This window comes from Pogona vitticeps, chromosome 6, assembly GCF_051106095.1.
Source record: "Pogona vitticeps strain Pit_001003342236 chromosome 6, PviZW2.1, whole genome shotgun sequence".
NCBI lineage: Eukaryota > Metazoa > Chordata > Lepidosauria > Squamata > Agamidae > Pogona > Pogona vitticeps.
This window is the reverse complement of record NC_135788.1, coordinates 65,008,032-65,023,711: the sequence shown is the minus strand read 5'-3', so window position 1 is coordinate 65,023,711 and position 15,680 is coordinate 65,008,032. Positions and strand designations below refer to the sequence as shown.

Below are 15,680 nucleotides of genomic sequence, written 5' to 3'. Positions count from 1 at the left end.
GTGGAAACACGGGGCAGGAATCACCACAAGAATTCTGCTGTTGAACCATCAGAATCCAGTGCTACTGAGAGGAATACTACCCCTATCCTTCTACAGCCCCTCCATGCACCTTAAAACCTGTTGCAGTGGCTGGGAGACCCTCCAGATCTGGTTTTCAGGCCGCTCAATAGGCTGCAGAAGAGAGAGGAGCAAAGGAAGAGGCTTGTCTAACTCCAATGGAATAAAAAACTCCTCATTAGCTTGCTGATGATGGGTATCTTCAGAACTAGAAAAGCTATTCCTAAGATAAAAGCATGGCGCTGTCCTTTCCAAAGAGGCAATGAAATCCAACAATAGCCTATCTAATAATATCTCAGACATAGATTTGTTTTCCCCACATAGGAGAAGAGGTCCAGGATATCTCCACCATAAGGATTCCTTATCTAAAGTTCTTTTATCAGTGTACATCTATCATTTTAAGCTATTTTCAGGGAGCCCAGGCCACACTCAGGCTGAGTTAAGCACAACCAAGTGCCCCCTGTGTTGTTTGCAGTATGCAAGCATGTTTTCTTACTGGCCTTGGCATGCCTGTGCTTTGCTTCTTTTGTTCCTTATCCACCCCTTTCTCTAGAAATAAAGTGTGCCAACAACCTAAATTTAAATGGATGAGATAACGTAATCTAATTATTTTAACATTATAAGTTGGTTTTTTTTAATGTTTAACCTATATTTCATATATATCCATAACTTTAAATTGTGCAATGCTTGGATGTGAATAAGGACCCTAAATACCATCACACAACTAATCTCTCAGATACGTCATTGCAGTGTCTCCATCTACTGTTCCAGTTACTAGATTCCAACTTCCTTGCACCCTGCTTCTGTTTTTTAGTCTTGTCTATAGTTGGGAAGTTCCTCCTGTAGTTGCCTCTCAGGGCATCTGTGCTTCTTGCAACAGAAGTATCCTCTCTGTCTTGTTGTATAGCAGCTTCACAAGACTCTGCCCACAAGAGAAATTATAAATCTCATCATTCTAAGCTTGACTGGTCAGACTAGCCATTACTAAACCTTTTCTGAGTTTTAGAGAAATCAAGTGTGCCATCCTCATAGAGGTAGATACCTCTTGTATTATCAGGGGTCATTGTGACTGGAAATAGATTTTGCTAGGCAGATAAAACCACTTTACCTGGGGTTAAAGATGGTGTCAATTGCATGCAGACATAGTTTCCTATACACATTTCTATAATGTATGCATCTTAGATAAGGGTGAATTCAAGGTGTAGCAAAGATACGTTGTATTAAAGTGTGGAATATTTCTGTTTCCATCAACCTACTTGTTAAAAAATAATATTATTTTGCTTTTCTTCCTGACAAATGAAACTGTGAGCAGTCAGTCAGAAAAGAAGGAAAAATATTGTGTGGTCCTTGTACAAAAGGAGGGGTCTTGCTTCAGTATATCTCAGGGGCCAGATTAAATTTCATCAGGAACTGGATGGGACTCACCGGCTGCTGGTCGATTTCCAGTGCTCTGATTTTTCCTGGATTTGTGATTTATCACAGCAGTGGGGGAGGGGAAGACACTTTCGTTGTGAGGAACACTGTAGCTGTTGTTGAATTTATTTCAGAATTAAGTAATAGTGGTCTTCTTAGGAAAAGGTATGGAGCTCTGAGGATTTTCTCAAAAGACAGACATGAAGATAATAGGTTACAGGTAAAAGAAGCACCTTAAGCCTTCTGAGGCATACTCTGTTTCTTTCTGTAGTACTCGCTGTGTCTTTTTATTGTAAAAGTGGGTTTTTATTTTTGGGCTAAGACTAAGAACACAGCTGGATATGGCAGGGTTTCTTTCAAATTAGATATCTTCATTTCTGTATTATAATCCACACTGTGCGTGTACTCCATGCACATATGTACACAAACTTAAAATTCTGTTTAGAAAGACAGAAAGAGGAACAGAAGGAGCCATGTGCCCCTCTGGTGTGCTTAGCCTTCAGCCTTGCCCTTCTTCCCCCAGTCTGAATCTGATCACTTGTGGGGAAGGGATGATGGTGAAAGGCACTGAGGGGAGAGTAAAGCTATTACAGTTTTTTCTTTCCATTCTTGCTGCACCAAGAATGTAGAAATTGTGCAGACTGAATAGACTGGAAATGTCTTCCTTTATTTTGCATAATTTTGCTTTGCAGTTATTTTGCAAAGTAAAATCATTTACTTTGTTTTGTTGGTCATAAGAGTGGAAATTATGCAGAAGCTTTGACCATACTATTAAAAATCTGTTCACCCATTTATCCACCTTCAGGATAATAGCAGGATTTTGCCTCAGATTTTTAAACATGATTACATGTGTTTATTTATTGGCTGGAGGCCAGAAACTTGCTTTTGAGGGGGTGAGGAGGAAAAAAAGATGGAGTATTTGGGAAACATATTTGTGTTTTGTGTTCTTTCCATAAGAATCATGACATTCTCATAATTCTGCAAAATTCTGCAAAATATGCTAGCCATTGCTATATCAAATATATTTGTAGTTGGTTCAGACATGTTCTAAAATCCAATTGGATATATGATGTTGCATCCCACATGTCACTTCTTTTTTGGACGGAGGGCATTTCCCCTCTTCTTGTTTGAGAAAGGGAATGCTTGAATACAATTCATGGTAAAGTAAATAAGCAATGCAATGTGGGAGGTTTAACAGTTAAAAAAAGGTTTTAAAAGAGAAAAACGCCTCCATGTTTGTTCTTCTTTAATGACATACACTTTTTTGCATGGAAAATGAACTGGGTTATGAAGCAACAACCAATCACAGAGTACAGTTTTGAGCATGACAGTTATAGGTTGACAAATGTACTTCTCCCTTCAACATTTCACAGATTAGGGGTGCCAGATTCCTGTGTAGTTCAAAATCCATGCATAACTCGTATGCCCCCCAAAATAACTACAAAGCTTTAAAAAGTCAATTAATACATGCAGAGAAAGAACAGTTATTTCTATCAGGGTTTTCTTCCATAGTATCAATAATATTTTTCATACAGTACCATGCATACCTTAAAGATCCTTATGACTTCCGGTTCTAGAGGCTGAATTTGAGATGTTGTGTTTGGGGGCAAGTAGACCATTTTGACCCTTTGGTATTGAAGTCATAGGGTTTTGGGTGGCCAGGGGCACAGAATTTATTGCATATTTATTGACTGAATAATTATTTGTTTGTTGAAATATTTATTTATTGTGGGGGGGGGAATCTGTGTATAATCAAAACCGTGCTGCTCAAATCCAGACAATTCAAGGGAGAGAATTAGCTCTTCTGGACGCAATCCTTTATTATTCCTTTCAATGTTTTATGTTTTCTTTTGTGCAACATAATGCACTAACATATGTTGTGCAACACACGCATACACACATTGGAAGGCTAATGCAAAGAACAAATTTAGCTTCGGAACATTCCATTTTGAATATATATTTTGCTGACATAAAATGTTGGGGAAAATTTCCAAGAATAAAATGGTAGCCTCTATTAAGTGAATGCTCTGCACAGTACTTTAAATACTTTTTAAGCAATTAAACTCTGGTTTCTACTGATGACTTGATGGACGGTTTGATGCACCAAAGACTACAGGTTGTGAAACGTTGAGAAGGGGAGACAGCTAATGTGTTGAACAAACTCTCTTACAAACTGCACGCATGGTGCCCTCACCTGTTGGCTCAATAGCTCGCCTCTACCTTGTGCAGGCTTTAAACTTTAATGTCAACAGACCTCTCTTATCATAGTTGCAAATGGTTTTCACTTTAATGTTTAAAATAATGTCTCCCTCTCATACCATTAAGTTGCACCGAGGAACCTGTCATTCATAAATCTTAGATGAAAAGGGCACACTAATGCACAAATTTTGCTTGTTTAAAATTTGAAAGTGCATGTAAAGTAGGGAACTGAAGATTAAAAAAATAATGCAGGGACAGAGTCCGAGTAAAAGCAGATATAACAAAGTAGAAGAGGAAGCTTTTTAGTGTAGGTAGATGATGAAATCTTAATGAAGAGACAGGCATTATAAAAGTGTGTCCCTTGGCTCCAGAATGTTCTAGCTTGTGGTTACTGTGAATATAGTATATAAATAAACATAAGTTGATACGCCTCTTACGTCATGAATTCATTCTGCTACAGTAAAGGCTGTCTTACAGGAACCACTTTGGCTAAAGGTTCGGCACAATCCATCTAGTGCTGATTCTGTGCAACTTCTGTTCAGTGAGGCTTGTGTGAGAGAGTTATATCTTGTTGGGAAACTATTTCCAACTTACTGTTAAACTGAGGAGTTCTACAGAAATCACATTTTGCCTCTAAGTAGTTAGACCACAATGTAGGAAAATATATTTGCTCTCTACAAAGGAGTAGGAAGCCTCTATGGTGGTTAACAATAATTATCTTTCTCCTAACATGTCAAAAAATGATAGTGTGCATGTCAGGGCATGTCTCGTGGAAGATGTCAGGGAGCACAAGCTCTTAATGCACCATGTTGTGCCCTGCCCCACCAACATTTCTCCAAGCAGTTGGGTGCTCCAGTATCCAAAACAACCTTTATTAGAAACTGTTACTTGATTTGGGGCTTTTGTTTGGGCTTCCCCTCCAGCTTATTTATAGAAATAAAATTTTAGCAAGGCAGAGGAAGTAAACACCCACATAAGCTGATACTAATACTCCTGAAAGAGCATCAGTCCTGCAGAAGCAACAAGAATGCTCCTCCCCAAATTGTTTCTCACTATCTAGCTTCAAAAACTCAAACTTCTGGGTCGTTTCTCTTTTTTTCACGCTGTTGGAAAAATAGAAACCAGCTCCTTTCATCTCCATTTTCTTGGCAGACCTTCCAAGATGGTGCACTGTGCATAATCTCACCCTGGCCAATAAGTGTGACATGCATTCCTCGCTGAATATAGAGGGACTATATCTACTGAAAGGATGTACAGGGAAGTTCACAGGGCAATAGAGGCTAGCCCCACTCCAATGGCTGATGCACCCAGCAGCCAGATCCCACAACTGTCATACATTTTGCCATTAATCAGAAGGTACTCTGTATGTGAGCCAATGTATATACAAAAAAACCCTCATCCATATCAAAATGGATGTGTAAGAACTCTGAGCAACTGCATCAGTACAAGAGTAGCCCCTTTTTGATATGTTCAAAATACCTTGAGGTTTAGGTTGTGGCAACAAGTTGGGGAAGGGCATACTCAGACCTGTGATCAACTTCATGCACTCTTTCAGTGTGTGTGTGTGTGTGTGTGTGTGTGTGAGAGAGAGAGAGAGAGAGAGAGAGAGAGAGTGATTATCATGTGACCCCACCCTTGAGTGTCCTTTACTTACCATTTGTTGTTAGCATCCAAGCTACAAAAGGGGAAACATAGTACAGTTTGATGGAACAATTTGTGCATTAAGAACAGATATAAAATCTATAGGCATCAAAGAAATAAAAAGCATACGATGGGGAAATGTGACCATCTCGTAATTAGGGTTGCCACCATATTCTGCACTCCATACAGATGACATACTGGGGTGCAGCTTTCATGGGCCTCTGCTATAATCTATGCTCTCCTCTGATGCTAATATAAACAGGCAGGCTGTTACTTTTCTGACCATACAGTGGCATTTCCAGATAAGTCATATCACATCAAGCCAATCCACACATCTCTTGAGCAGTTCTACTTTAATTTTCTGGAGGGAAGGATTATAGCTATTCTTCAGCCTGTGACATTGTGGACCAGATATCTGCACAAGCAGTGTGACGAGTACTGGGGGAAACTCTTTTTGTCCCCATGCTGGAACACCCCACAAAGGCTCCCCTTGGTGTCAGTGGGATTTCCTAGCCTTGTTCCCTCTTTTCCCATCCCCACCCCACTTTTCACCTGTTCTGCACTGGAAAATGCTGAATTCTGCGCAGCTTAGTGCCTTTTCCAGATGAATCCTCTGAAGGAAGGATGCCAATCTACACATATAACAACCCTGCACAGCTTGGCATTTTTTTCCAGAAAAAAAAAATCAAAGCTAGCAAGAAATCCCACAAGATTGTCCTGAGATTTTTCAGAAAAAGTTCTGCACAGAAAATCTGACTGTGCAGAGAAAAGAGAGGCGTTTTTCCCATTGTCCTGCCAAGAATAAGCAGCTGTGAGATTCCTATCCCTATACTCAATAAAGCCCAATTTCAGTCAGCAGAGTTTGAGAGGTTATGAGGATGCCGTACCACTTGAGTGGCACTTGTGTGTCAGAAGAAATGTCAAAATACTTTCAAGAACTGGAAAATTCTTGTTCCTTAAAACTTAAATCTTCAGAATGTTATTTCCACTGCAACACATGGAATGTCAATTAAATGAAATAATATCCCGCTTCATCTGCAGACACAGAAATCAGTAAGAATCAATTGTCTTCTCGTACTGAAATATCCCTATGCTGAAAGGAAGACCTACTTTCCCCTGAAAAAGTTACGTCTTTATGTTTCCTTTTTTTATTTAAAAAAAGAGCACAGCAGGTTATATTTTAAGCAGCCTTGAGTGGCTGAAGACATGCATTAAGCAGGAAGATAACTGGGAGCTGGAAGACGACCATTAGAATCTTTTGGTTGATATTTATTCATATATTGTAACACTAAAGAGAGAGGGTTTCTTTAATCTTGAATTGCCTAGAGATTCAATTGCCCCCTTAAAAACAGCAGGAAAGCAGCAATATATGTAGCCCAATTGTTAAGTGATGTGTAATCTTAATTGCAAGAAGCTGCATGAGTATCTTTTTAATTCTTGATGTTTGTGGAATTTAAGAAATAGGCTTGATAAATTTAAAAAAAAGATGGAGTACCAGCCTCAGTTGCTTACTGATCTGAAGTCCAGAGCCCTTTTCCCCCCTCAAAAGAATATTCTCTTTTAAACTAAAGTGATACCATCCCTATTCATTTGTATTCCCCATCTAGTTACATGAAATAGCTTTCAGAGCCTACAGAAAAACAGTGTTTCAGTTATGTATTTTAATGAGCACCAATGTCAGTAATAATCAAAATGATGTTTCACTTAGAGGAATAGTTTATTCCCAGGTACTTCTACATGGCACTAACATAACCAAAACAAGAATGGCAATGACTAAGAAAAAGCAGAAAGGCTGTGCTGAGAAGTAATTCTCGTATGGAAATGCAAGTGCAAATGTTGGAATCACATCCCGTTCAGTCACATAGGTAAAAACAACCTAATGGAGAGTAAGTGCATTTTGGCCAAAATATGGGCTGAAGAACATGCAATAGTGTTGGATTCCAGCCAAAGGTGGCCCAAGATCCTCCTGTACTTGAAAGAGGAAGCAAAGCACTGGTGTGGTAGCAGTGGTCTCCCAGTCCTGGCTAGAGTAGGGTTCCTCAGCAGCCACTACCTGTACAGCAACAGTGCCTGCATCCCTCAACCTCCTTTCTCAAGAGAAAGAGGATGTGGCAGCTGCACCCCCACATGCACGCACCTTACCCACAATATGAGAAAGAGGAGACTGTGGTCACTTACCCATGTATAGAAGGAAGAAGTGTGAAGCTGTGGCATCTGTAGCATTTATTAAGGAGGAGACTGAGGAGGTAGGGGCACCCCTACACATGCATTGAAAGAGATGAAGAGACTCTAACAAAAATATGGAGTGGAAATGGAGGCTGAAGCTACCATAGGTGTACAGGTCACCTATACCAGGGCCTTGTTGGAGGGGAGCAGCATATTTGCCACTTGGAGTATCTCTGCCTCAGACAACCATCTTACTGGACCTAAGGGGAGGTTTGGTCCCAATTTCAGGCAACAATATAGCCAGGTACCATTCGTAAACATACATAGAGACAAGGAAAACAAGATAGCCTGAGCCTTCTCGATTAATAAGGAACCTAGTTGGTTGAGGACATTATAGTGAACATGAGGACTGGTGCATGAGAAGGAGGGGGCAGAATTTCACATACTGAACTAGCATTACCATTATGAAGATATGATCATCTTTGGAAACCAACAGGCTACAATTGAACACAATTCTTGTGGATAAGTAGTGTCTTTTAGTTCTCCATAGCTTTTAGGCTATATATCTAGAAAATGCTGAGAAGAGGGTTCCCCCACCCCAAAGCTCCTGGAGCAGTTATTCTTCCCTTTTTTATATATACATGTTGGCAGCTGCTGCTTTGCCTCAAAGATCTCCCCAGTCCAAATTTAAAACTAAGCTCATCTTGATTTTTAGTAATTCACATAAGTTGGAAATTGTGCAGTTTTGTGCAAACCTGGCATTCTCACCAAGTTGAGAACTCTATTGAAAACATAAGGAAATTTTCAGTATCTTTTCTGGTAAGATGTATGCTGTATTTCTTTGACTTTGTACAATACCGTAATGATGTCCAGGCTGCCTGTTTAAGAATGAACCATCAAATTAGCAAGCAGTTAAGAGTTTCCAATAGGTCAATTAATAGCTAGTAATTCTTCTGAGACTCCCAGTATTTTCTCTGAAGGATTGTTAGGCTAAGATCTGCCTAACAATACTTCAGAGGAATTACTGGGAGTGGTTACAAAATTTACCATATGCTTCTTAGAGATGTTTAAAAGAAATGGCACAGAGCACACTTCAAAATGCCAAATAGGCTTTTGCATGTTTTTCTTTATGTATATCAGCATATTTCAAAGCAGTGGTGCGATCACTGAACAGAAGACTCCTGAATGCAGGGCCTGAGCTGTGTAGCCCTGAGAGAGAAAGGCAGGAAAAAGTGTTGTCATTGGATAATAGCCTCCTGCAGCTGCATGAACATTGAAGTGAAGCTGAGATATTTATAGTCATTTTCAAAGGAGGAAACAATGACATGTAAAGAGTTGTGTGCTCTCCAGCTCTACATGTAAGTTATTCTTGTCTTTTCTCTCCATTACAACTCCACTGCACTTCCGTTCACCCACTAAGTTTGCTTCTTTTATTGCTGTAACATCAAAACACATAGAGAATACACTGGATTTTTTTCACTGTGACATTCCAATTGCATTGCAGATCATAAGAGCCAACTGGAGTGTGGTACTCTGAGGACTCTAGATAAAGAGATAGAAGCATTGCCCAATGTGTGATAGATAAGGGAAATACTGATCTTACTGCCTTGGGGTGGGGGTGTGGAGATGCTTCCCTCCCCCCCCCCAATCAGGGCATATTACAACCTCCTCTGTCTCTGGACTGCACCAAACAAAAAAATTAACATGGTTAAGTTCCATTGACAGCGAGTATCAAGTGGCATTGAGTTTTCCTTGATTTTACCTGATAATTACTGAAAACATTTGTATAATTACTATATGCACCGCTAGATCTCAGATTCATTTATATCTCTCCCTTTCCTTGAAAGACTTGCCATTCATAGTTCAGTGAGGAATAACTATGAACCTTCGCAAGCAGTGCAGGCAGTGTGCGGCCACCAGCCATGTGTGCATATATACACTCCAAACATTTTTAGTGGCAGTTGCCAGTGGCATCCTAACAAACTTGAGTGATGTGACAGTTGAACTGTGTGGGGCCCAATGTCCCTGTGTACCTCTGCTTACCACAGAAATAGGTATCTGTGGAAAGGGGGGTGGACTGCTTTCAGTTGCTGCTTTACCACCAAATGTCATCAGGATACAGATACTAAGAAGGGGTGACTGGCCTATGGCAGGATCCCAGGGATGAGAATTGGCTCCTGAGCCTGCAGAAATCACCCCACCCCCCACAATTTTAAAAATTTGAATACTTCTTTGGATTTGAATAAAAGAAATTTCTTTTATCAAACTACAGTTTCCACAGATGGTTCCTTCAGGAGAAGTGATGACAACTAAAGTGATAAAAAACTGTATATCTATAAATGGACTTGTAGTCATACTGTCAAAATTATGCCTACAGTAGGAAGTAGGGGGACAAAAAAAACACAAAGTACAGTATACTGCGCCATGTTAAAATGTTCTATTTTCTATATTTGTTTATTTTTAGGAATGTTACATTTTTAAAAAATCCTGGGTCATTTATTTCAAGTTATTTATGCAAATGTAATTTTAAGAAATAATCACTCACTTATACAAAAGACAAATACCAATGAGAATTATTGAGAGAGAACAATGCCACAATAAAATCTCCCCTAAATGGTCTTCTGTCTCCCAGTTTAACCAACTTAATTGTAAGTGACAGCTGTCAAAATTTTTAAAATCTCAAATAATAAAATTTAGAGTACATACCCTCTTTCAATGGTTTTCATATTTTTATTCATTTTTCATTGCACCATTTGTCTGCCAGTAGCTACTATGGATATACCATATTTTGTAGGATTCTTTTGTGGGTAATATTTTCAATATTGCTTATTTTACCATTTTGGAGCAGTCTCAGTCATATATAAAGTATGTATGCATATACCTACATATATGAATGTATATTGAAAATTGGGCATGAGCTAATTTGAGTAATCTATGCTTGTGAGTAAACTCACAAGGGGAAACATGCATTAAATAAATAATAGAGGTAAAAAAAATTACACTTCCATATATTTCAAAGCAAATGCATCCGACGTACAATGGAACGGTAACATGAAGACATGCTGCACTGTAATTTGATTGATTTGTTTTGACAGCAGCCAAATAATTGAGAGTGAAAGGTGTCAGCACAGATGAAATATTGTAGAAGCCACATTCAGAAGGCAAACCCCAGCAGCAATTGCAACTGGAGTTTTATTTCCTTTGATATCACACTGTTACTCACTTCCAGTTTATTATAAAACCCTGAAAGGTAGGCAACTTTTCAAATGAAAGAGGCACTTGCATGGATAAGAAATATAAGTTTGTGTCAGGTATTTGAACAATGGAATAGATTCTGACATTGGGGTATTTGATGTATGTAACATAGAAGACAAAATTATCTTAATCATTCTCCCTGGTTTTCTTTCTTTTTTGAAATCCTTTTTTTGTTTTGTTTTTGTTTTTACAGGCTACTCCTTATCCGACATATTACCTCTAGCTTGGAGGGGAAGTGACTCCCTCTGAAGCAACCATCAGTGTCATTCTGTAGATTGCTTAACAGGGGCTTGCTGAAAGAGCACGATCACTGCTACCCACCCCAACCAGCAGTAAGGTTCAGGTTTAGTTTACCTCTTCGGTACAGCAAGCTAACTAACATAACTCAATCAGCTGCAATCTGATGCATCCGTATCTTCCGCATAACATACCATTACAGATTCAGGGACAAGGGGAAGGAAGGGTTACTATTTAACCTCATAGGACTATAGATCATAGGCATGGGATTATTGAGTAGTTCAGGGTTTAGCTGAGAAAAAGGAAATGCAAGTTTCAAAGATAGGTAAAAATATGCTTTGACATTGCTGTCAGCTCAAGCCTGCTTTTGTAGGTTTGTGCATGGAGCTACTAGTTGTATATCACGTAGAGAGTATGCAACAAACATGCTGGAGAGAAACAAAAAAAAAAATCAAGTCAGCCCACAGTGTAATAAACGAGGCAAAAAGCATAAAAACCAAGTGACCAGTATAACAAGAGCACAGCTGAACTGGATCAAGCCTTCCATCTAATCTGTTATTCTCTTTCCAGTTGTGGCCAAACAGCCTTCCAGGAAGCTTATAAGCAGGATGCATAAGCATCATGAATCCCTTGCTCTTCATCCCTCAGCATCTGGCTTCATGCTTCTCAATAGGGCAATTCCATTTTTCTGTTTCAGGTACTTGATACACCCCTTCTTCACAAATTTGTCACTACCCAGTTGTGAAGGATATTTCCTAAGCAACATCATGATTAGAGTGAGAAAATGTAACTTTTTTTTGCCTGTAAAGCCTAGAATGACAATGCTGGTTTTGAGGTATCTGGGAATTTCTCGGCTGTGATTAAGAATTGGAATCCCATTTCCTGTTTACTATATATTTACTAAAATAAATCTCTCCATTTTACATAATAATTAGTGAAAAACCACCACTGTAGACAATCAACAACTATGCCATAATAACACAGGAAAAACAAGGTTCCAGTACTGCGGAGCCAATATACTACAAAACTTTTGGCTAGGAGATAAATTGGCGTCACAGTTGGAGAACTGTGACTGTGATTACGAAATGTATTTTAAAGAGAATAGGCAATAGGGAGGAAATGAATTTCCATGGGTCCCTCCTAGGCAGCCCATGGCCTTATGTGAGTTTCTGACAGTCCCAATGGATCATATTTAGCTGAAGACCGAAGCACTAACCAAGTCAGGGCTATTTGTGTGTATTCATGGTGACTATAGGGTGGATTAAAGAGCCCAGGGACATTCACAGAATGGATTGGCATCCCATACAAATCCCTCATGGTAAATCCAGAATTTGTAAGGTTTAAAAAGTTAAATTAAAAAAGATTAACACAAGTAAAAGTGGGGAAAGGTACTGCGTTGGTGCTAAAGGAGAATGGGACTGACAGAGCCCCCTTCTGCAGACACCTTCCCAGTCATTGAAGTGCTGGGGTGGGGTCTCTTTGTATGATCCACAGGCCATGTTATCTGCTCGCCATATGTTTTATTTAAATTTTTACCAATTGTGCAATGTGAGGCTCTTGTGTTCATGTAGCATATTTCCTTACATGACTAGGACAGAGTGTGCATATATGTGTAAAGATCAATTCCTGAATTTTTGCAGTAGGGCAGAAACTCTTTTTAGGATTTCCCCTTCTACCCACCACCACCACCACACACACCATTATTTTCTTTTTCCTTGCTAGTACAATGGTGTTGCTGCTGAAACTCATAATAGCTGACTCCTACCTCTCTTTTTGTTGTGCTATCCAGGCCAGAGATGAGAAAACAATTCTTTTAGAAATAATTCAGATTACATTGTGTAAACCATGCTCATCCAAAAAGATAGATGTTTATGTTCCTTCACAAGAATAGGTTATTTCATGGAGATCCAGAAGAGCACTAGTTGGATTTCATGAGCCCCAGAAAGGCACAGGGTGGGTTAGGTTCTGAACTTTGTGCTCCTTTTGGAGCATGGACAGAAGTGGGTTCCAGTGCACATCTGTACCCCTCATACACTCCAATCTAAAGCTGAAGAATATGTGGCCATCCACATGTTGTTGGATTGCAGCTCATATTAGTTCTAGCCTGTATAGCTAGCATGGTAAGATAATGATGCCACTTAGTAGTTCTACAATGTATGGAAGTCCACACACTCCCCAGTCATGTTCTAGCCCTGGCTACCCTTCCCCCATTATATACAGTGGGGTCTCGACTTACGAACTTAATCCGTATTGGAAGGCAGTTCTCAGGTCGAAAAGTTCTTAAGTCGAATCTGCATTTCCCATAGGAATGCATTGAAAACCATTTAATCCGTATCTGCTCTTTTCGTCCATAGAAACTGATGGGAAGCTGCTATTCCGCCTTCTGCCACTAGAGGGGGATATTTTTTTCTTTTTTTCCTTTTAACCTAAGATGACTTAGCTTTAAAAAAAAGGGAAAAAAGAGTTCGTAACTCGAATCTAAGTTCGTAAGTCGAGTCCATATATTCCTATGAGAGCGGTTCGTAAGTCGAAACGTTTGTATGTCGAGCCGTTCGTAAGTCGAGACCCCACTGTAATTCAATTATTGTCCCTCAGACAAGCAGAAACATATGCAGCGGGTTCTTCAACCCCTTCCTCCACAGGCTGAACTGCAACAGAAATACTCTGCATTGTTCATTGTTCATGCAGTGGCAAAAATGAGCATCAACTAGATGATAGGTTTGCCATCTTCCTTTGCAGTTCCCAGATATAAAAAATACCTGTCTGTCACAGGGTATGATATCTTTAATCTATGCAATTTGTATTTAGTGTGCTTTCTTTTGTGACTGGTCATTGGAAAGTAAACATGAGATTAATCTGCAAGTCCAATTGCTGGTGCATCTTGCAAGAAATCCCATTGTGGGAGGGAAATACATTGATCACTGGGAACATGTATTTCTCTTTGGATCTGCCTTGACCCTCAGCTGTGCTTTCTCAGAAAAGACACAGGGTTAGAGAGTCTTCTGTCAGTATATTAGGGAAACCTGAGGTACATAATAAATTATTTTCCCATCATGACCCATCTTTTGTGGAAAGTGTCAGTCAGTGGATACAATGCTTCTGGCCCTTCGGTTCAGTTTAGGTGTGGCATCAGATGAAAACCAGCTGTTAAAACCATTTCACCTGTGTTGTGTTGTTTTACTAATCCAGTAATGTACTGCTTTACTTTTAAAGCCCCTTCATTTTCTAGTGCCTGCTATTTCTCTTCGCCTCCCTAGAATACCTAATCAGAAACTGGAATGCTATCCACTGATGTTCAGACATCGTAAGTAAGCCTCCTCACTGTTATGACAGGCTTAAAAATAGCATGGACTTGTTTTTATGTACCTTCTGATTCCAAGCCTTTAGAGTGCACTGCAGTCATGCTGTAAATCTTTTCAGTGACACCAGAAAGGTTAAATATATATTTAATAAGTGGAAACAGAGTGTGCCATGATTTTAGCAGATGGGGCTACTAAAACACTTAATTGTGTTCCGTCTGGAAATAAAACCACAGAACCCGGCAAGAAGGCGTGTGCCTGGTTCTGTGTCATCATGTCACTTGATAAAGACAGAAGCTGAGGACAGGAAGACAACCATTGCCTGACAGGAACTAAAATCATTCTAAGATAGGAAGTAGTTTGCTAAGATAAAAATCAGCTCAGAAATCTGATAGTTATAAAAATACATTCTTGTGATGGTTGTTAATTTGGATCTTGGCAATGGGTCAGTGTGCCTCATCTTTCAAGCCTGTTACACAGCTGCATCTTTGTACAAGGAGGAGCCGAGGGGCCCAATTATTCAAGTTCTGAAATTGTCTCCATCTTAATTTCATTGTGTTTCATCAGATCATGCCTTCCTCCTTCCCCACGCCATCCATGTTTCACTGAATGTTGTGTATCTGATTCCTTGAAACAAAAAGAAATGAAAGCAAAGACTTCTGGCAGCTTGAAACTTAACATATTTATCTTAAGTGTGACCTTCCAAGGATTAAAATCCGTCTCCTCAGATGAATGGCAAAAATATGTAGAATTTGAAAAAAAAAAAAAGTACAAATATTCTTTACTTAGCATTGGAAAATGTGTAAACTAGGTGAAATGTATGTTTAGAATGAAGATGAGGAAGTGGATTGTAATTCACAGAAGAACACAGGAAAATAAATTTGTTAGTGTTAAAGGAGTCACATGACTTTTGGAAGGGGATCGTCCTTGAATGACGTATCAGTTCATCATATATTGTTTTTTTCTTCCTACACCGAAATCTGTATGTATTTTTGTGCTTTTGTCCCCTATTGCATACATTTATTTAAACACTTTGCAATCTGAGGAATACATTTAAAAAATTCATTTTACTTAGTTTACCCATTTCCCACTACTAAGTAAAAAATGTTTATGCATATTTTTCCCAGTTGGACGTAGTTTTGCCACTCCTGTTTTAAAATGTTCAGAGTTCTGTTGCTCCAAAGCATCCTTAACCCTCACAAATGTTTGAATTCTTTGAGTGTTTTTCCTCACAGTGCTGTGCAGAAATCCTGCTTACACAAAACTCAAATCCAGCAGAATTCCTTTCTTTTCTTTGCCTACCCATTGCCATGGCACAAAACTGGTCAAATCCTAGGAGGAATTCATCCACAATTATCTTTCTACACACATAACACTTCAGGAATATGTGTTTAAGGGTCCAATGCATAAAGA

The 15,680-nt window shown here is 39.2% G+C and overlaps 1 protein-coding gene across 3 annotated transcripts in view; it reads left to right on the top strand.

The window, feature by feature from the left end:
• POU6F2 (POU class 6 homeobox 2) overlaps positions 1-15,680 on the top strand; it is a 414,737-nt gene that overhangs the window by 220,596 nt on the left and 178,461 nt on the right. The window lies entirely within an intron of this gene.